Raw genomic sequence first — 23,186 nt, 5'->3', positions numbered from 1 at the left:
ATGAATTATCAAATAATTTTTTTATAATATCGTTCTCAATTAAATCCTTATAGAAAAAGAAAAATAATGACTTTTGAATCACTTTAAACGATTAAGAAACGGAAGAGATATCTTAATTTTAAATTGAGAAAACGGTAAAGTGTTAGTAAATAAAAAAAATTTGAAAGTTTAAGGTAGTAATTTAAAACAAAATTTTCATAAGGTAGTAAATAAAAAAGTGGTGTATTTTCAAGGTGCTAAATACCAAAATTTCCTTTGTTTTAGGAAGAAGCTACCTTTGACTAGGTGATTGTTGGAGCAAAGTGGCACCTATTAGAACATACCCAAGGTACGTATACATGTTTAGAATGTGTTTATGCATGTAGTATTATGCATAAGAAGTTATTTTAAATCTTGTAGCATCATGTCATATGTGAATGTGGTGAATACTTGATTCAAGGAGAAGTTTATGATTCATATTATTGTGTAACAAAATGATAAAGGTCGCAACATGCGACCTTTAAGCCGTGTCACACTGATGACATTGCATGCTTATGTGTCATGATTTAAATTGAAAACTAAAATATTTAATTTATATAACCTATTATACATGTTACAAAAAAGTTAGAAAAATCTTAATATTCTAATTTGTTTCCTTCTTTATATCGACTACCTTATTTACATATTTTCATAGTAAAAATATTACATTGATAGTAAAAATATTCTGATGACGCATAGTCTACGTGGCGCCTATATGTACCAATTAAACTCTGGCACGTAAGATTGCGACAACTAAATGTTTTCGCAACTCGCGACCTTTATCATCACCCTATTGTGTAATCATTTTTAGTAGGATATGTTTGTCATTATCTTAATATATGGAAGAATATGGTATGGATTACTTGGTTGATTAATTCATGTTTAAGGAAGGATTTATTTACATGTGTTGTCAATTAATACTCCATGTAAAAATTTTAGTTGTGCCCCTCATGTGTTCTTGAGTGGGATAGAAGTTAATATTAATAGACAAAAAGGAATGGTCAAATTGCTCATAATTAGGTTGTACAAATTAGCAAGGAAACTTATGTGGCAAGCTAGGTCATCATCCACTAATTAGAGGAAGGTTTAATAGGAAGTTTGTTGCATGCTTGTTGTGATGAGTCATTTAATTAAGTAAGCAACAAGGTAAGCTCTAAAGTCTCTTGAAAAGTATATACCTAGAGTGAACATATGGGGAGGTCCATGGTGGTATGCCCTGTCTTCCGTTGTGGTTTAAGACGTTGTAAGATTTACTATTAATACGCTGGAATTCAGTCACAAAATTGTGACCTCGGAGGTAAACTAATAGTCAGGTAGCTCCCATCTCGTCCCTAATAGACATAATACAAGAAACGCGTTCATTGCTTAATCAACTTGATAAATAAGACCAAGAAAAAATGACTTTAAAAGTCTTAGGCTCTGTTTCAACTTAATTGTAAAAAAAAATAATTTTATCTGAATTTATCTTAGATTATTTTATCGGAACTTACTTTTTCTAAAAATCGTATTTTGTCAAAAAAATAATTTTATTTGTGCTGTCAAAAAAACATCTTTCATCTCCAATTTCCTAGAAAAAAAACTTATTTTGTGAAACTTATACGAACTTATATTTTTATAACATAAATAAAAATAAGTTTAACCAAACAGACCCTAAATTATTTGGGCATGTCACATCCCAATATATAGTTTGGTAAATCGAGTTGTGCAAAATTTAAGGTTAAAATGTTTGTCAAAAGAGGCAAAAAATAGGAGGTAATTTCCTTGTTTGAATGAGTCATGGGTAAGAAAAATAAGATGAAATTAAGTATTGAAATATGTTAATAGTTTTTAGTCTCATGTCATGTTGTAGGTTACATGAATAATTATAATAATAATAATGTTATTTTGTTCAAAATTCATTATTAAATCCTTCCTTTGTTAAATTTTCTTTATTATATTGTTATTTATTAGTATTAGATTTTTTACAAAGAAAAACATGTAATACGAGAGTTCCTTCTTTTCACCTTCCAAAAAATTAGTTTTAGGTTTCAATAGCCAATAAGTTAAAATAGTTTCAGATAAGTGGCAATCAGATGTATTGAAGTGAATAAGTTTCAATTAGGTCATATGAGTTCACTCTCTTAAGTTTACTCGGTCTCTTGTATAATTAGGTCTGATCGGTTAAACCTTTCAATAAGTTCCAAACTTCCAATCAGGCCTTATTGAATCCCCTCAAGTCAATCGAGTTTAATCATACCCAATACATTTAGATAAGTTCAGGTTTCAGCCGGTTAAGATAACACACCCTAAGTTTCTAACGTTGAAGCTTGAGATCACCAGTTTAAAGAGTATCATATAACAAATGAACTTGTTTAGATACACCTACAAATAATTGAGAAGAGATGGTACGATAGTGGATCCTTATTAACAACTGGGGCTATAAAATGTTAAAAGGGAAAGATATTTACCATATAAAGAATAAATCAAATGTCAAAGGAACTTTAAAGAAAGACAAAAATTATTGTGAGGTAATAAAAATAATCCAAGAGATTTACTCTTAGATAGGAAGTTTACAAATACAGATATATTGCTTGTTTGAGTTATCTATAAAACTATAATATGAAGGCATGTATTTATAGGGGGAATCTTTTGCTATTGTAGTACGACAAGTTTGACTATTTCCTACAAAGTGAATTATCAAGGCTTTTGTCAAATATGAAGAGCTAGAATTTGCAGGATATTCACCGTCCTATGCTTCATAACACTCCCCCTTGAATGTCCATCCTTAACGATGTACTAGTTGTCTCATTAAAAATCTTGCTTGGTAAAACCCAGTGGGATAAAAACCATAGGTAAGTAAAAAAACACAACTTTTGTGATTATATACTTTCGTATACTTCCTCATTAAAAACATGTGTCCGGAAACACAGTGGGATAAAAACTTGATCGAAGAAAAAACATACAGTGCATATAATACCTCTCCCCCCCCCCCCCCCCCCCCAATTTAATATAGATCACGAAGGACACATTATACTTTTGAATATGTTGGGCGTTTATCTTTCCTTCTTTATGGAGACCGTTTGCGAAGAACAACTTTGGGGATATGTGTTTTGTTCGATCAAATTTACCCTCTAGGTACTTGTGAGATGCATGCAGTATTGTCATCATAGATCATAGTTGGATTCTCTAGTATTGAGTTCGTTGAAAGGGGAGAGATGAAAGAGATGCTCTTTTCTTCAAAACTGGCAAAGGGAGTCCGTGCAAGAATGACATGACCCACTCTCCTTGGATGTTGTTGATCATTAACTTGAGCCATACACATTCTCGTCCAACTTCATAAAGAGAAATAAATTACGCATTGTTTGATGATATAGCGTTCAATTTTTGTTACATTGATTTCTAAGATATTGTTGTATCTCCATAAGTAAACAAATATCCAGTTTGTGATTTGGCCTTTTGTGGATCCGATAAGTAACCAACATCTGCATATCAAATGAGACTAACATGTTTTCTTATCCGATAGAGTAGACTAAGATCTGGTATTCCTTGTAGATAGGAGAATAAATGTCTTGTTCCATTCCAATGTCTCTTTGCTGGCTAATTGCTATACCTTGCTAACAAGTTCACAGAAAAAGAAATGTCGGGTCAAGTATTGTTAGTTAAACACATTAAAGCGCCAATTGCTCATAGATAAGGTACTTCAGGACCAAGAATTTCTTCACTTTCATCTCGAGGCCTGAATGGGTCATCTTTCATATTCAAAGATCGAACGACCATAGGGGAACTTGTTGGGTGTGTTTTGTCCATGTAAAAGTGTTTTTGAAATCCTTATGTGTAATTTGATTTATGGACACAAATTTCTTCTTTCAAGTTCTCAATTTGTAGTCCAAGACAAAACTTGGTTTTTCCAAGGTCTTTCATCTCAAATTCGTTCATTAAGTATTTTGCGGTTTGCTCAAGTTCATCTAGAGTTCCAATGATATTTAGATCTTCCACGTATACTGCAATGATAGCAAACCTGACTGGGATCTCTTAATTAATGAAAACACAAGGACTAATTTTGTTGTTTTTGAATCCTTCATGCATAAGGTATTCACAAAGACGATTATATCACATCCTTCCAGATTTTTTTAATCCATAAAGTGACTTTTTAACTTTGTGGAAAGCATTTCTTTAGGCTTGTGGTTTTTTTTGGCATTTTTAGTTCTCCGGGGACTTTCACGGGGAATTTCACATAAATATCTACATCAATTGACTCGTATAAATGTGAGTTCACAACATCCAGTAATCGGATTTGGATTCCTTTTGGAACTGTCAAGCTTACTAGAAATCTTTGTGTAGTTGTACCAACTACTAGAGAATATGTCTCCTCATAATCAATCCCTGGCATTTGAGAAGTGCCCTGGGCAACTATTCTTGCCTTGTATCTTGTAACATTATTATTCTTTTCTCTTTCTCACAAATATCCATTTATGCCCGAAATTTTTTACACCCTTTGGTGAAGTGGATATTTTCCCAAAAAATTCTCGTTTTTCAAGGGATTTCAATCCAGCCTTAATTTCCTCTTTCCATTTTGGCCAATCATGTATGTGACGGAATTCATCAACGATTTTTGGTTTAGGATGATCATCATTAGATAACAATTCAATTGCAATGGAGCAAGAAAATATTTGATATACGATAACATTTTTTCGGTTCCAATCAACGTTTCTTGGTTGAAATATAATTCGTTGAAACTTCGTTGTTATCGTTTTCTTTATAATTTATTTCCTCCTCTTTTGGAGGATAATCTTTATATTTATTTTCCTATTCATTTGTTTTTTTCTTGACCTTATTTTGGAGAATTAATGTTGATTTCATTTGCTACTCCATTGGGCCTTTTTGCTTTCATTGGTTTAGAATATTTTGAACCAAGTGGCTTTCCACGTTTTTTACGTTCTATAGATTGATTTTCAATGCCCTTAACACCAGTGGGGATTTCAATGCATGCTGGTGCAATATTCTTTGCTGGTATATGTTACTTTGTCACTTACTTCATATCCGAGAATCATCTGGCAAATGATTTGCAACACTTTGCAAATGAACAATTTTCTTGAATTTTTGTTCTCATGAATTTGTCTGCGGATCAAATAATGATCGGGATGAAATTAATGCTGAAAGTTGTAAAAGGCCACTCGCAGAGCTAGAAACTGTAAAAAGCATGGTCGTGCTCAGATGAATCATAGGCTATGATTATCTGTTTATTTGATCAGTTGAACTCTGAACCGAGAAATACCTCTGGACATAATAAGGATGACAACTCTTACCTTATGTAGACACCTACTTTTGTCCCCATTCCCGAAAGGGAAAGGTTCGATGATGAAAGCATAAATCTCCACTTGACAACGCATCTCCTATAAAATAAACGAATCTCAATTCCCCTTTTCATTTCACCCGAAACCTGCTATTTATGGAAACCTGCTAAAAATAGTAACTGCCGTAAAAGGTAGCTTCTAAAAGTGGCAAATCGTAAAAGATAGAAACCTGTCAGAATTAGGTGTTGCATTCCAACATAAATCCTAAATGAGATAGAAAACTGCGAGAATCCTATTCCTAATATGATTCGGAAATAAGAGTTACGTATTAATTGAAATCCTAACGAGCCTAGAGTTCGTAACGGGCCCAGACGTATTCCGTCATAAAATTGATACGCGCTAACAGACTCGAATTAATCTCAAACTCTACGGATTTCAGGAATCCGAATCTGACTAAAGAAAACAGCCCAGACCCTATTTTCAACGCCTGGCTCTGGGCGCTGAAAATACCTGGGTACGTGTTTTTTACTAATTCTTTGTGGATTAGAACTCTGCAATTCTATCTTTCCACGAACTCTCCCCTATAAATAGACCCCTAAATTCGACGTGAAAAGAACACACAACACACAATTATATTCTGAGTATTAACTCCAACCCTTAGCCTAAGCCTCTCGCTGCGAAACTGTTCACGCGTTCTGTCGCAATCGATCCATAAATCGAACAGAACGTATCCTGTCCCATAATTGAGATTCGTTAAATAAAAAGGAGAAATAGCAAAGTCAAAGTGGTTAGTTTTCTGTGAACCGTGACGCACCTCTCAAGGGTGCGTCGTAATGTGTCCCTTTCAATGATTTAACTACTTTCCTCGCCCTTTTATGAACTATTAAACTAACCTAATCTGATTGTTCTATCACGCCTAACAAATATGATATTTTTGGGAAATCGGATTATCATTCTAAGTCCCTTAATGCTATTTAAATCAGATAATCACGATCGAATTAGTATTATATGTTGCATATTGCTAAAATCAACTCAGATTAGTTTAATAGTTAACGCATGTCCCTTCAATTATTTATGCTGAGCTAGTAAGGATATCCTGCCTCTGGAGTTATCGACGAGCGAAGTACTCCTCTCGGTAGTTACAGTCCCCCGAACCCTCAATCTCTACCTTGCGGGTGTATATTGAGAGATCCCCACACCAGGGATCACAAGGGAACCTACGGCCGTCGTGGTCAAACATAATTACACTCCCTTTATATCACGATAACCGGGTTTTGTCAGTTTTTCTCATTCTCGTTAAAAACTGAATGGCGACTCCTATATTACTAGTCAATTTGGTGTATACTCACAGGAAATCCAATTACACTTGATTGAATAAAAAGAATCGTCACACCCACGAGGGACGAGGTCACGCATTAGCCTCACGCCTTTTTCGACCCCCTCACAGTGGCGACTCCACTGGGGATAGTGAAGGAAATACTCGTGCTTGTAGGTAATCAAAATAGCCGAAGGGTGAAACGATCCTACCCCGCGTTTATTTCCCCATCAAGTTGGGACGACCTGAAAATCAGCATATTAATGTAAACGGGCAGAACAACATAACGAATCTCGGCTCCCTCGGGAGTTGGGACTAAGGATACCTTTTTTCGCCAATAGGGGGGTGCATACGCCGCGCATGTTGCCCACTCGGTACTTGTGCAGGTAGTACACCTATCCCGAACCCAATCGCTCGCCCATTAGGTCCCTCTCGCCTGCATGCCCCCTTGGCTTGCACTTGCGGGTTGGCCTCTTGAGCGAAATTCGTCTGTTGAAGACACTACCTCGACCGGGGCATGTGTTGGATCTACGATAGAAGCGGTACCAAGCCAGGCGCAAATAACTACCCATAGAAGCCTATCATGAATTACGTGACATATTTCATTTTCAAATCCATGTTTGTAATGTAGTTATGTGTAGCGAACTATGTGATTATGTTATGATTGTGCGTACGAATAATAATGTTAGCAAACACTATGACAGAAATTGCTTTTAATAGCGCTTAATAATGCTTTTAACAGCGCTCCTTGAAGCGTTGTTGATGGCTTCGCTATTAAAAGTAAAAGGTACCTTTAATAGCGCTTTACAAAAGCGCTGTCATATGTAGTATCTAGGATAATTCAAATGTTTCTTTCATAGCACATTATAAACGCTATTAAAGAAACGCTATTGAAGATTTGGCGCCATCTTTCAAATTATTTTCTAATAGCGGATGTTATGAAGCGCTATTAAAGTTTTTTTTTGTTTTTTTTTTTTAATTATTTATAATATCGCTGCCTACCTGAAAAGCATTTCATTTTTTCCGCAAAATAAAACCATATATTGAAGAGTCGTGAATAGTTGAATATTAATTTCCAAACCTCAATGGAAAGAATTTTTACAAGTCACCCTAATAAAACCGATTACATAGATCAAAAATAAAATTCTAAACATTAAACTACGCAAAATACATTAATTAATAAAGTTGTATGTTTGTTGGTTCATTCAACGTAACCTAGCGATTATACAATTTGTTGAACAACATGGCGCACCCACTCAGTTCTTACTTCGTCAATATGCTCCTTGTCATAACTTGGAAACTGACAATCTGAAAAGTACTGCGAAACAATAGGGGTATAAGATATTCATACATATATAGATGGGAAAAAACCCGTAAGAATTAGTATTACAATAAACAATAAGTGCCATATATGGAACAAAAAAATCTAGCTGTAACACACATGTATACTACCTAAAGTTTCCAGGCTCTACAAAAAGCATAGTTTAACCCAATTTTGAAAGCTTATTAAGTGTTAAACCGATGTTAACGTTATCTATAAAGAAAGATAGCCCATTTAAACTTACATATGCACCACATCCTTAAACAAAACATATAGTCAGATACTTTCGTCCATACTTATATTTTATTACTTATGCAAGTATACATAAGAAACATGGAGCATATAACTTCATAAATAACTATGAACTTTGTTCTTTCCACTTCGATATATTTATCTTATTATGAAGTACGGTTTATTAGATAAGAAGTAATAATACAAATCATCACATAAGCATAATAATTTACCAATAAACTCACCTGATACAAGAGAATATAGCAGCCATGAGAACAGGATATGTAAAGGTGCAACCCCAACATTTACGTCTCCCTGCGGGAATAAATCAAATAAATATCAAGCGAAATAAGCAGTATCTTTATAAAGAGAAACATTTACAAGAGAGAGTATATGCATTAAGAGGCTTTAGCCTTATTTCAATCCAATTGTTAAGACTTGTATGATAGTATATGGACCTCTTCTTCTCACAATAAGATGCATTCTTGCTAAGTTCTTTTAGATTCCTGCCAGATAGTTCACAGAAGAGAAGGGGAAAGAACATAAGAACTAAAACTTGTCTTTTTTTTAGACAGAACCCCAATATAAGTAGTTGACTAGCATGACAAAGATTTATGAAAAACATCAAATGAATGAGACCCTTACATCAATAATTGCCAGAGCATTAGTTAGGACTTCTTCAGTACGAACACCACTGTACTCATCATAATTCTCGAGTTTTAATGCATAACATAAGTGTCAAACTTAACAAAAATTTAAGGCATCAAAATTATTTTCAGGCTCCACACACAAATAATGACAATGAAAGATGCTACATAGATGCCATTATTTGACCTGGTGATCATCAATAGAGGAGCCACGTAGTAATAGGCAGAGAAATGACCAAAACCTTAGGACTTTTGCCATCTTTTACTCCGGTCTGTGCTCCAGAAACCAATGAATTCCTATTCCCCTAAATGAGATTGAGCAACACTAGTTTCCTCCTAAAATAGTGCAACGAAGTTTAATATCAATATACGACACTAAAAACTCAGGTCATATGCGGTACGAATCAACGGAACTCTCAATCGTATAATTGGAAATGCAATATAGAATTACCACAATGAATAATTACCACTACAACACAAACATTCTAAGTCACATTAAAAACCAGAACACTATAACATAAATAACATTAGAATAACCAAACACCAACAAAATTAGAATAATAAAACATCAAAATTAAGTCTGCTACTAACTCCTTGTAATATAGTCATGATCAAGAACAATATGATTATGAACATATCAAATGGCCTGGCAGAATCAGAAATCCTAGACTATTGGTTTTTTTCCTCACCTCTCTTCTCCTCTTTCGCAATCTGTTCTAATCTAACAATTAGATTAAAATTTCAATGTTCCCACAGATCAACCATCATCAATGGTGTTCCTGCCCAACAATTTACCTATGTAACTGAATAATGTTCTGTGACATACCAAACTTATATATATCTAGAAAAAAAAACCCTTCAGTGATAATTTTCTCCATAAAACATCCCTCCTAATCACTTACCTCAATCTAAGTAAACCCTTGAAGAGAGTTATATCACTAAAATAGTTTTCAATGATGACATATCTCAAACTCTATTCTACTGAAAATTCAATCTCAAATGTTTCAGATCAAAAGAATGGTGATTATGGAACAATTCACATAATAATCACTGCAACTTAGTATACACTTAAAACATATTATGAGCAATTCAGAAACTACAAATTCATTCAGAAAATTATTTCAACATTAGAGAAAATTATGAAATTACAGAGGATATACATGTATTACACCCAGGAAAAAAAATAGTGTTGCTGAGGATTTGATATAATTTGTTACACTTGATAGTTGATAACTATGGCATATACCATTACAAATATATCAGCGCCTAATAAAAAAGCTATGAATTTGATATTCATAATTAAAAATTGTTAATTTCCCCAATATACAAGCACTTGGACAATCACAATTAATTTACAAGCAATAGATATTAGAATTAAAAGCTACAATTCAAGATGCAATTCTAAAGAAGTCAAAATTTAATCTAACTCGTTAAATTAATTGAAACTACCCATTAACCAAGCCAAAGTAATTGATTAAATAGAAATACAATTACCTTTTATGAACTTTAAGATGAAGAAATTTGTATCAGGTACTTTACGAATTTCTCATTAGAGGAGAGATAATATCAAATAATTAAACAAAATTATTGTAGAATCGATAACTGATAGGAATTACCCAAACAAAGCCCAAATCGAAACCCTAATCTAGGAATTACAAAGCCACAAGCACCGAAATCAACACCCACAACGCCACCGTCGCCACACCGTTTCCATAGACGCCAAAAGATCAAGGACGGTAGAGGAGAAATTGTGAGGAAGAGAGAGGGGATGATCTAAGGAGGAGAGAGATAGAGATGTGAGGAGGTGAGGATGGAGGCGGGTGACCCCGTGACTCTGTGAGGGTAATGACATATTTTAATTTTCTAGGCGGTTTTTTATTTTAAATTTTTTTTCTTAAAGGATTTAATAGCGTTTTATTTGAAATCGTTGTAATATAAAGTAGATATGACAGTGCTTATTTTAAAAGCGCTATTAAATGTCTTATTTGATACCTTTAACCGCAAAAGGGGTAAAAGCGCTATTAAATTAGCGCTATTAAAGCATATTTCTGTAGTAGTGAAACCAACGACCTTAAAAATTACCCAAACATTCATAAACCAATTGGCCAAAGAGTTATACCAACATACGTGTTCCAAAAGCCCGAACGATCGCCACAAAAATAAGCGACGCTCGGGATGGCCTGTAACGAATCCCACAAACGCTGCACAACGCGTAAAGGACGTTATAAGGCAAGCACGCAAAACTAAAGTCGCAAAAACAAAAGTATACGCCAACTGGAAACGAGAACCAGCCAGGGACGCATTTTCAACGCCCCTGGCTGGGCGCCGAAATTTCTCACGCCCATAGATGGGCGCTGAAGTTGCTGCCTGGCCTTTTGGTCAGGCACAGCAACCTCGGTGCCCACGCATGAAGAAAATACGTAGCAAAAAAAAAAAAACTTTTCGTGAAAAAAAAAATTGCTACGAGGGCGTATGAAATAGCACTCGATTCTAGAAGCGACTTATAAAAAAATAAATAACTCTTTGTGTCGTTGTTAGGCCTCCTACGACGACAATGCTCGGCATCAAAACTGAACATGCTAATAATTATGAATGTCACATGGGCAAAGAATTCAAAAAATGATGTTCGAATAAAGACTTCAAGAAAAAAAAAATGTTCAAATAAAATAAATAAATCCGAGTATAGACTAGGCTATGCCAAAGTACAATCTAAATCCTAATTTGTCTTATCCATAGAATCGGTCCTAATGCTTGGTGTCGTTCTGCAAGTTAAAAGGTTAAACCATATTGAGTCTCCCTTCCTAACATTTAAATCAATGAGCACCCATATGTAATTGTCATCCCTTGCTAAGAATCCACGGCCTCAATACTCTCTCTCACCAATAAAAATAATATATAGTATTTGCAAAATGGAAACAGTCACATTCTGGAAATCATTCCCCCATGGTCGCACAACCCCCAAAGTGAACCTAAGGTGTCAATACCATTAGCAAAAAATTAATGGCCTCAAGGCTTATAATCACATTGGGTCACGACTATCATAGTCCTCTCGAGCCACTCGCTCCTTGAAATACTACTAAGTACGGATTAAAAGATTTTCCATGAATGCAACATGACCAGCCATGAAAATACCCAAATCGGCATACCATAAGGCTACCATTGGGGTAAAGCAATACACACTAAGAGAGAAGCCGCACTAATGATTCTAGTCTTGCAAAAATAAAAATTCGATCTCCTCAATTAACTACCTTGTCAACATTAAGGAAAATGGCGCATGACAAATGAACACCCAAGGGTTAAAGTCTAAAGTGTCAACCAACGAAAGTTATGGTCCAATTAGCCTAAGTCTGAGAGTCGCTTGGTCAAGTATTATAGGCTTACGCCACGTCATTGTTTTGAGTCTAGGCCACCTCCTTGTATTCCTACACGGGTTATAATCAGAAAATTAATGAAAGTTCGAGTCTAAATCACAACTTCCAATTAAATCCCGGAAACTATAAAAAATTATTTTCGATGTAATTCTTTCGTTAAATTTCAATAAGGTAAAAACAACATTGTGAATCTACGCTATTTGCACATTTTAAGAAACGACTAAATACGCTTGCAAAGTAAGATAATTTAAAGGTCCACCCTAGGCCAACTAAAATTAAAGGTCCACCCTAGGCCTACTAAAATTAAAGGACCACTATAGGCCTACCAAACGAGGCTCACTCAGTCTCGCCTCGTGACTCAAAGACCATAACCATCCACCTTTTAGCCCAAATAAAAAAAAATTGAAGGATTTATGTTGGGGAAATCCCATGCAAAAAGGAAAAAATAGAAAGAGAAAAGGGAGAGCGAAAAGAGCAAGCCACGAAATGCTTAAAAAAGAGAGAGAAAAGGGAGAGCGAAAAGAGCGAGCCATGAAATACTTAGCCCGTACCTCCCAAAGTGCAAAATTTACCCAAATAGACGAAGGAAAAGAATTGAGTCAACCAATCCAAATCATGCCACAAAGACTACATAAAGTTCTACGATGTCTACCCTTTCCAATCCTTAGACGCCTTCGCTCTGGGGCCCCTGTTCAGCTCATTTAACCCATCCATGTTCTCATCGCCATAACCCAAGAAACCATTACCCCGACTCTTGTTCTCGAACTTGTTGTCAACCGCAAACCACGCACGGCCATTGACACGTGTGTCATGCCCATTATTTTCAAAACCTGCTCTTACACCACCATTAGCATAATGACCATATAACTTGTTTGAATGCATCCTGTTGATATTCCCTTGAGCCGTCCCCATGCTACTCATTGGCCTTGGTTGATGTAAACTCATGACACTAGTTCGAGGCTGCAAATTGTGAGCCCTAGCAAATATAATCCTCATGCTTGACCAATACCTATACAAATTATCCTATCTCATTCAACCCATCTTTCAAACCGTCTTGAGTCACGAATATAAAAAAAAGACAAATGAAAAGTACAAAAAATGTAAATAAAAAGCAAACTTTGCAAAGCGCCTCTAAGTTAGTCTAAAAAGGAAAAGAAGCATCTAGCGCACCAAAAAAGATCCGCTCAGAAGTCATTTTCAGCGCCCACAGTTGGGCGCCGAAATCTTTAGCGCCCCAGCCGGGGCGCTGAATCTCTCTGCTTGCTAAAATTTGTCCAGAAGTGCTCGTCATTTTATCCGCACATACACGGAACAATAACGAACACTTGGGGGGTACAACACGTATTCAGACATACGTACCACCAAAAAATACATGTACTCAAAAAATATATAAAACAAATTTTTGGCTTACGGCAAAGCAGCAGATTAAAATAATAATAAACCTCACTTATTCTACCGTTTCAAATAATATGTTCCATCTCAGAACATACTTATCGAATTCGGCATTCTAAGAAACCATTTTCTGGCTAAGAACTACGCAAGACCTGATTCCAAATTAAATCTATTTAAGGCGGATACGTAGGCAATCCATGATTCGGTCCAACCAATTTGCAAAAATATTAAAGCCTATAGAAAAACAAGAATAAGAAATAGAGTCCCTTATTGAAATTTAATTACTTGCAATCCAAGTCGAAAGAAAAATTTAAGTCAAAGAAAGAATCCAAGTCGTCAAGATGCCAAAACGAGCACACATCGAAAAATAATAAGGGCACGTACCCTTGTCAGAAGGAGCACTCACACTCCTAGGCACTTAGCCAAGACTCAAAAGATCGCTTTGCCTCAATTGAATGGGGGCTAACGCAAGCGTCCATGACCTCTAAAGTACTCGACTTGACCCTCCCTAAAGCGAACTAACTCACTTAAAGACTTTCTTTCACCACTAGACATAGTCGTTCGCTTAAAGACCTTCTTTCACCACTAGACACAGTCATGTTCGCCAACAAGTAGTAAGGGCAGTAAGCTTGCAATAAAGAGGATTGTTCTACGGCATCACCCCATCGTTCCTTCGAACTCAGGGCACCCGTTCATGGTAATTCAAATGCTTGCTAATCCCCTTTGGAAAAAAAAAAAATCAGACATTGTCAATAGGACTTGGCACTTAACCAAGGCTCAACCTACTCAGACATATGACACGGGCATCTAAAATCGAAATCTAAAAGCATCATTAATGGGAAGACATAACAGCAACTGGGGGCTAAAAATTGAAATGAAAGAGATAGGGAAGGAACTAAGTATACCTCGACCTTTTATACAGACATACACCAAGTAAATCTAAGCCAATTTGAAAACGGTTTATATTCCCGCAATTTTGGAAAAGATGGCCCTAAAAGCCTAAAGTATATGCCAAACGGGCACAAGTATACCTTGACACCTGCACCTTGGCTTCCAGCTAATCCTTAGACAGCATTCCAAAAATCGGAACAGTATTTTGATTCACTCATGTAATCCTGTACGAACCCTTCTATAAGTCAACTTACTTAGGACACCTCGGATTGTACACAGTAGGACTCGGACTTCAAATAAAAAGACTTCTTCGAACATAATAACGTGTCGTTTGGTTTAAGCTAAGTATGTGTTTATCTTGATGTTGCAAGTAAGTCAAAAATATTTCTAAATATGATTATGGGTAAAGAAAGGCACCTAGATTTTGGTCAAGGCACACTTCAACATGTGACTACCTTGACCATGGCAATGTCGCACAATACGACATTTACAAGAGAAGTAGCAAAATCACTACTCGAACGTACCTCGCACTAAACGAGTTTGGTTCAAACTATTCATGATCCATGTCACCATGAATGCACAAAAACGTATGCAAGGCATTATAGCACCAAGCCGATCCCGTAGCTACAGTTGGAGGCTTGAGAAAAACACTCTAAAAATGCTCGAAATGACGATTTCATCGCAAATTCTCGACGCTAATGCTATACATACATCATAGGGGCTCAATCCTAAGCTTTAATCGTGTAAAACGAACCTTAGAATGACTACAACCCCTCCCAAACTCTAAGCGCTACTTAGAATATATAAAGTCACCCCACTAACAAGGGTAACTGAAAATCGCGAGTCACCAAAACTCCGATCAAACCACTGCACATAACGCTCGCCCTATAAAGCGCCCGTTACACAGTTTACATCGTTCCAAAGCAAAAGCGAAAGAAAAAAAAATACTGTCAAAGTTCTGCCCATAAATCATTTTTAACGCCCAGAGCTGGGCGCCGATGTCTTTAACGCCCCAGCCTGGGCACTGAATCTTTCTGCTAGCCAAGTTTTACCCAGGTATAAAAATAAGAAAGAAACACCTATGAATCCTCGCATCGAACGAAGTAATAAGCCGTGCAAACCCACGCAGAAGGTGCTACACTTATTCGAGCACCTGAACAAGGCATGATGAAATACTCCAATGCAAATGATATCCCAACACCTGGAAGAATGTTCTAAGACACGCCGTTAGGCCACACAAGCCTACGTCGCACCATAAGTTCAACCGTCCCACGGTACAAGTCTAAAAGAAGAGTAAGGCATGTTGCACTAATGTAGGCACGACCAAGAGCACGTGTAAAAGAGGCAAAGACTACTTATCGCCCAAATTCAAAATGCAAGCCACACGACTTCTACATTAAGGATTAAAGGTAGCAAAATATTACCTACCACGGAAGGGATAGCTCGCACCTACACGAGCGGAACCCCAAGGCATCTTTCTCGAAAGAACCTACAAAAATCGTACGCCAAAAGGAAGCATCCCAATATGCATACTTGGGAGCTCCAAGCTACGAAACAACCATAGCAAAATAAAAAAAATCTCGAAGCAAATGTTTGAACAATCGAAAGGGCACGATGTTTGAGCCCACTTCAAGAATGGGCCTGAACCCTATCAAGCTTCTAAGCAAACTATTCAAAATCAGTCGTTGCTCAAAAAATAAAATGAAACAATTCAAGCAATCTGATTAATGGACCGCACACAACGGCCATTCTATGAACGCTCGTTCGCACATACATATCATCATTCACGAACACGTTCAAAAAAATATAAGAGCGATCAAATTCTTACACCTCAAGGTATGTTCCTCGGGCCATATAGACTCGCCCAACTATCGCAATAACTGTACGCCTTAAGAGCAACAGTTCCTTAAAATAATCTCCCCAAAGCAACAAGCACCGTAGTCCACCAATCGGCTACGGCTTCTCAAGAAAATCATCACGTTCTAAAAACAAAGAAAAAAACAAAAGGAGAGAGAATACATAGAACTTCCAAGTGAAATAAGCAAATGAACAAGAGGCCAACTATGTCATCAAGAAACCTCGCCAGAAATTATTTTCAGCGCCCAGCGCTGGGCGCCGAAATCTTTAACGCCCAGGCTTGGGCGCCAAAAATGATCACAGACCCAAAAAAAAACAGCTCTGACTTCTATAGGGCCCTGCCATATTCATTCGACTTTAAAATTGCCGAAAGTCGCACCTCACGGCTTTGTTAAAAGTAGCACGCCACTACAAAGATCGCTTGCACTTACGAGCGCAATCCCAAACACGATCAAGGACATTACAGAATGCGTAGGAACCTCTTTGACAAGAAATGACCGTCAAGCACGAATGCTTGGGGGCTCGAAGGAAAATATATATTATGCAAAGTAAAAACAATATTCCCAGACTACGCTGCACGAAGTCCCGTGTTTGGATGTCTCAAAAAATAAAACCGGTTTACGACCTCAAGACAAAGGTCTCCATTGACACTTATACATAGTCCCCTAATCAAGGACCCAGGTAGTGGCAAAATTGAGCCGAAAAGACTAGCTCAAAACCATGAAAAGGTGATGACCACGAGACTATGGTCCATCTAAACACATTGTGAACCCACATTCAGGTTGCAACTAAATCCGAGCATCCCTCGGAAGAATTCGCTCCTACAAGAATGAATAAAAAGAAATTCTCAAAAGAAATCACAAGAAAAAATGAAATAGGGACTTGCCCACCTCAATCAGGCAAGATCGAACCACGCGAGTTCCAAATTGAAAAACGAATTCAGGGACGTCCACCCTCAGCGAACAGGGCTCGCCGACCCTCAGCGGGCGGGGTCTGCGTCACTAGCCGCGCAGGTCCTCAATTTTCGACAAAAATAAAGTCTTCAAAATTTAAAATAGGCTCGCCATCTTCAGCCGGCGGGGTCTACGGCGCAAACCACGTAGGTCCTTATTTTCAAAAGAGCAAAATAAATTTCAAAATAGATTCGTCCACTTCTATCGGACGGGGTGTCCACCCTTAGCGGACAAGGTTCGCCATCTTTAGCCGGCGGGGTCTACGTCACAAACCGCGTAGGTCCTTATTTTCAAATTTCAAAAACAGATTCGTCCACTTCTATCGGACGGGGTGTCCACCCTTAGCGGACAGGCTCGCCATCTTTAGCCGGCGGGGTCTGCGCCATTAAAACCGCGCAGGTCCTTAGTCGCTGCAGCGATAACTTTTGCTGGATTTTCCTTCGTTTTACGTCCTATAAAAACAAGGGTGCTGGATTTTCCTTCGTTTTACGTCCTATAAAAACAAGGGTGCTGGATTTTCCTTCGTTTTACGTCCTATAAAAACAAGGGGGTTTTCTCGTTTAACTAGCCTTGAAAATGAGAATTTTTTAAAAAAAACGTTTTACCTCGTGATTGGGCTTGGCCAGGCCCAATTACACTTTACAGCTTTGATTTCGAAAAACTCTGTAGCTACTCCCAATGACAAAGTGAGGGAGTTTCTACGCACCTTTAGATCCTTCCAATGACAAAGTGAGGAAGTTTCTATACTATCAGTTGACAAATCCCAATGACACGTGAGGGATATGTCGACACTTCAAGTGATGACCCTTAAGTCAAATGTTATCACTCGGGGGCTCGTGAGACCCTCGCAAAACAGGTCACAATACACCATGGCTTGTGTAACGCACTCCGTCTAATACTTTGACCATCGTCTTACTCCAAGACTCAGTCAAAGTGGGGGCTAACTGTAGACACCTATTTTTGTCCCCATTCCCGAAAGGGAAAGGTTCGATGATGAAAGCATAAATCTCCACTTGACAACGCATCTCCTATAAAATAAACGAATCTCAATTCTCCTTTTCATTTCACCCGAAACCTGCTATTTATGGAAACCTGCTAAAAATAGTAACTTCCGTAAAAGGTAGCTTCTAAAAGTGGCAAATCATAAAAGATAGAAACCTGTCAAAATTAGGTGTTGCATTCCAACATAAATCCTAAATGAGATAGAAAACTGCGAGAATCCTATTCCTAATATGATTCGGAAATAAGAGTTACGTATTAATTGAAATCCTAACGAGCCTAGAGTTCGTAACGGGCCCAGACGCATTCCGTCATAAAATTGATACGCGCTAACAGACTCCACTTAATCTCAAACTCTACGGATTTCAGGAATCCGAATCTGACTAAAGAAAACTCTACGAATCCGAATCCGAATCTCAAACTCAACGCCTGGCTCTGGGTGCCGAAATCTTCAGCGCCCAGGCCTGGGCGCTGAAAATACCTGGGTACGTGTTTTTTCCTAATTCTTTGTGGATTAGAACTCTGCAATTCTATCTTTCCACGAACTCTCCCCTATAAATAGACCCCTAAATTCGACGTGAAAAGAACACACAACACACAATTATATTCTGAGTATTGACTCCAACCCTTAGCCTAAGCCTCTCGCTGCGAAACTGTTCACGCGTTCTGTCGCAATCGATCCATAAATCGAACAGAACGTATCCTGTCCTATAATTGAGATTCGTTAAATAAAAAGGAGAAATAGCAAAGTCAAAGTGGTTAGTTTTCTGAGAACCGCGACGCACCTCTCAAGGGTGCGTCGTAATGTGTCCCTTTTCGATGATTTAACTGCTTTCCTCGCCCTTTTATGAACTGTTAGACTAACCTAATCTGATTGTTCTATCACGCCTAACAAATATGATATTTTTGGGAAATCGGATTATCATGCTAGGTCCCTTAATGCTATTTAAATCAGATAATCACGATCGAATTAGTATTATATGTTGCATATTGCTAAAATCAACTCAGATTAGTTTAATAGTTAACGCATATCCCTTCAATTATTTATGCTGAGCTAGTAAGGATATCCTGCCTCTGGAGTTATCGACGAGCGAAGTACTCCTCTCGGTAGTTACAGTCCCCCAAACCCTCAATCTCTACCTTGCGGGTGTATATTGAGAGATCCCCACACCAGGGATCACAAGGGAACCTACGGCCGTCGTGGTCAAACATAATTGCACTCCCTTTATGTCACGATAACCGGGTTGTGTCAGTTTTTCTCATTCTCGTTAAAAACTGAATGGCGACTCCTATATTACTAGTCAATTGGGTGTATACTCACAGGAAATCCAATTACACTTGATTGAATAAAAAGAATCGTCACACCCACGAGGGACGAGGTCACGCATTAGCCTCACGCTTTTTCGACCCCCTCACACCTTATGTTCATGAGCAAGCATCAAATGACAAAGGAATTAGGCAATGCACACTTGTCCCTAAGGACAAGTGGGAGACTGAAGGAAATAATGCCCTTGGCCCAAGTATGCATTCAATGCTAAGTCTAATAAATGCGGTTCAGTATTAATTATGCAAGTTAATAATTCAGTGAGATCAAGTGAACTGTAAGCCTAGCTAGAGACCGCTTCAGTTCCAGTGGAATTAATAATATTAATCCACAGCTTACTCTTGACTGAACACGTAGGGTCACACAAATAGTACGTGAACGGATCAAGTATTTAAGTGAATTAAATACTCCATTTATGGATATTCGGAATCGACAGATCTCGGTTCCAGTGGGAGCTGAAATCGTCAAAAGGCAAATTATGAATACTCCGGAAACGATGATATCGCCGGAAACGGAAAAATGGATCGTATGTATCGAAAATATAAATATTATCCAAGTCGTAGATGTTGCCGGAAACGGAAACATGGTACGTATCGGAAAATATTATCGGAAATAGAAATATTGCCGGAAATAGAAATATTGCCGAAAACGGAAATATTGCCGGAATCGAAAATATTATCGGAATCGGAAATATTAAATATATGTTCGAAACGGAAATTACTTCCGGAATCGGAAATATTAAATATTGTTCCAATCGGAAATGAATTCTGGAATCGGAAAACGAATCGGAAGCGCGACGTACGAAATAAAAATCGGACGAGCTTGCTACACGCAAGGGCCCAACACGAAACCAGGACCGCGCCTAGCGAAGCCCGCGCAAAACGAGCAGCAACATCCGTGCAGCCCGCCTAGCAAGGCAGGCCCAGCCGCCCAGCCAAGTACAAGGCAAGGCCTGGCCCAGCAGAGCAAGGCAAGGCCAGCAACAGCGCCCATGCTGTGGGCCGCGTGACTGCCTGCTGGGCCGCGCGCACAACACGCTCTTCGTGGGTTGTGCTTGTGTGTGTTGTGTTCGTGCATGCTTCGAATCCTTAGACGCTTAGGATTTGTCCAGTTAGTTGTTTTCCTAAATCCACTAGTGTTAGTCGTTTAATTAAACACTAAAATACAAAGGATTAATTTAAGTAGAATTTTAATTGAATTAGTAAATTGAATTAGTAAATTGAATCCTAGTGGATATCTAAGTCCGATAATTCCTCCCTATAAATAGGTGATACATAATCACAATTTATAACACATCAATCATAAGTATTCATATAGTTTTAAGATTAAACTAAAGCTTAATAATTTGCCAAATAATTAAGTTCGAAAAACATAATACCTTAGACTATATTCTAGTTAATTGAATCTAAGGCGGATCCAAACGTGATGTGGACTATCTACGGAGGGACGACACTTGGAGTCCTAAACTTGTTCTTGTTAGGTTCAGGAGCAGCTAGGGAGGGCACGCGTCACATGTATGTATCCTAAATTATGCAAATTGACTATGTGGCAATTAATATGGATTCCTGGGTTTATGGTTTTTCCGCATGAAATATATGTTTTATATTTGTCATAACCTAACACATTGTTGTTGTCTTTCTGGCGAATATATTGCTTTAGGTAGCCCCTGGCTGCCAAGTCGTCCAATGCTCTCTTCAGATTTCGGCAGTTTGGGTGTCATGTCCTATTTCCTCGTGGAATTTGCAAAATAAACCAGGATCTCGGTTTTCCATAGGCGACTTCATCGAAAAAGGACTCGCTATCTGTAGTCTCCATAAGGATGGTGCAGAGATTTGTATTGTATTCAAATGATTTATTATCTGTTGGACGTTCTCTCTTCAACCCGTGTGATTCTGACGTGTTTTCATTTACGACCCAAATATTACTAGGTCGGGCCGGGAAGTTACCCATTTTGAATTTGGATGGGCCACTGAGTCTTGATTCATTTGCAAAGCTACAAATTTTCGTGGCGTGTATAAAGGCCTCTGCTTAATCCAGTACACCCGCCATTGTTTTCACATTCTTCTTTATTAAGTCGAACTTGAAGGATCCCTTCTTTAATCCGCTTACAAAGTTATCGAGGGTCGTTCCATCCGGTAAGTCTGAGATTTGACCGGTTTCCATATTGAATCGCTTTACATAGCTTCTTAGTGATTCGTTTGGCCCTTGCTATATGCGTCTGCATACTCGTCTTTTTCTCTTCCTTGTGAGCCATAAATCAAGAGGAGACGAGGGTCTCTAATTCCCCAAAGGAAGTTATAGACCCACTTGGCAACCTTTCAAACCATTTGGACGCAACTCTTTTTAACGTAGCAGGAAAGTACTTTCACCAGGTGGCTTCATTGGTCCCTTGAACATACATATGATGTAGGTATGCTACTAGGTGCATGTCAGGATCAAAAATACCATCGTAAGCATCCATAATTGGAGATTTCACCTTGGGCTCTTTAGGTGCAGACATGATGTTGATGCAGAAGACAGATACATATCCCAGCCTTTTGGGTATGACCCCTTGCTTGTTATGATGTAATGATTCCATCCGCCGCCTTGGGCGTTCCTCCCTCACATGGTAACTGAGGGTTTCAGTTGAGCGGGTCACCCTGGGTGTAGAGCCGGTATCCGATGCCCCGTCTGCAATCAAATTTTCCTTGCCGGGGCCAAGGAGCAATTCGGCTTCGTCGTCCCCCACTTCTAACGGGTTTGTCTTGTCTTGTCCCGTCTTTGGGTCGGCTTCGTCAAAAGTCCTTGCAATCTCTTCTTGGAGGGTGTGTTGTAGTTGCATATGCCACTTCGCCGTGATGTCTTGGCGGAGGCCATGTAGCATTTGTTGTAGTGATCTTACTGAAGCAAGTCGGCTGGCTTCTGCATTGGGCGGTGTCATGATTACCCGTCTTATGGTTAGTGTCGCGCCTTCGGCAGTAGGCTGGAGATCTTTTTGAGGTCGAGTTCACGAGGGGCTCCTATTATGCAGACGCCTTTCTGTTGAGTCATTCCCCTGTCCCTCAACGTCAGATTGTAGGTCTGCCATGATATTGTACCTCCCCACAGACGGCGCCAAATGTTGTGGGAACTTTTGTTGATGCTGATGTGTCACCTCTTCCACGGAGGTATCAGGTATGCGATGGCATGATCTTCTTACAACCTGCAAAACAAGAATATTCCCGTAGGAATATTCCCTCCGATGCCTAAGTAAGTATTTGGTAGAGAGATAAAATAGTTCTAGAGAGAAGGCATAGCAGAATAAATAAGGATGGTGAGAATGAATTGATTGTCTCTTCTCCTTGGGATCTGGACTATTTATAAGGCTTGGATTTTGGGATTTGTTCCCAAACCCTAACTGCCTGATTGGCTAGCTTCTGAGATGAGGACATGTGTCCCCATCAGTCCCCATCATGCATTTGGATAGAGGGCTTAGTGAGCCTCTTGAGATTGAGCCTTTGGTGATTGGGCCTTTTGGTCTTTATCTGATTATTGTTCATCCATATTTGGAAGATCGGACAAGTAGGCGCAGAGGGTAACATGTGTCGCTTTGTAATTGGTTCGGGGTGGCCTAGT

This window comes from Spinacia oleracea, chromosome 4 (genome assembly GCF_020520425.1).
Source record: "Spinacia oleracea cultivar Varoflay chromosome 4, BTI_SOV_V1, whole genome shotgun sequence".
In the NCBI taxonomy this organism is placed as follows: Eukaryota; Viridiplantae; Streptophyta; class Magnoliopsida; order Caryophyllales; family Amaranthaceae; genus Spinacia; species Spinacia oleracea.
Note: the sequence above shows the minus strand (reverse complement) of the source record.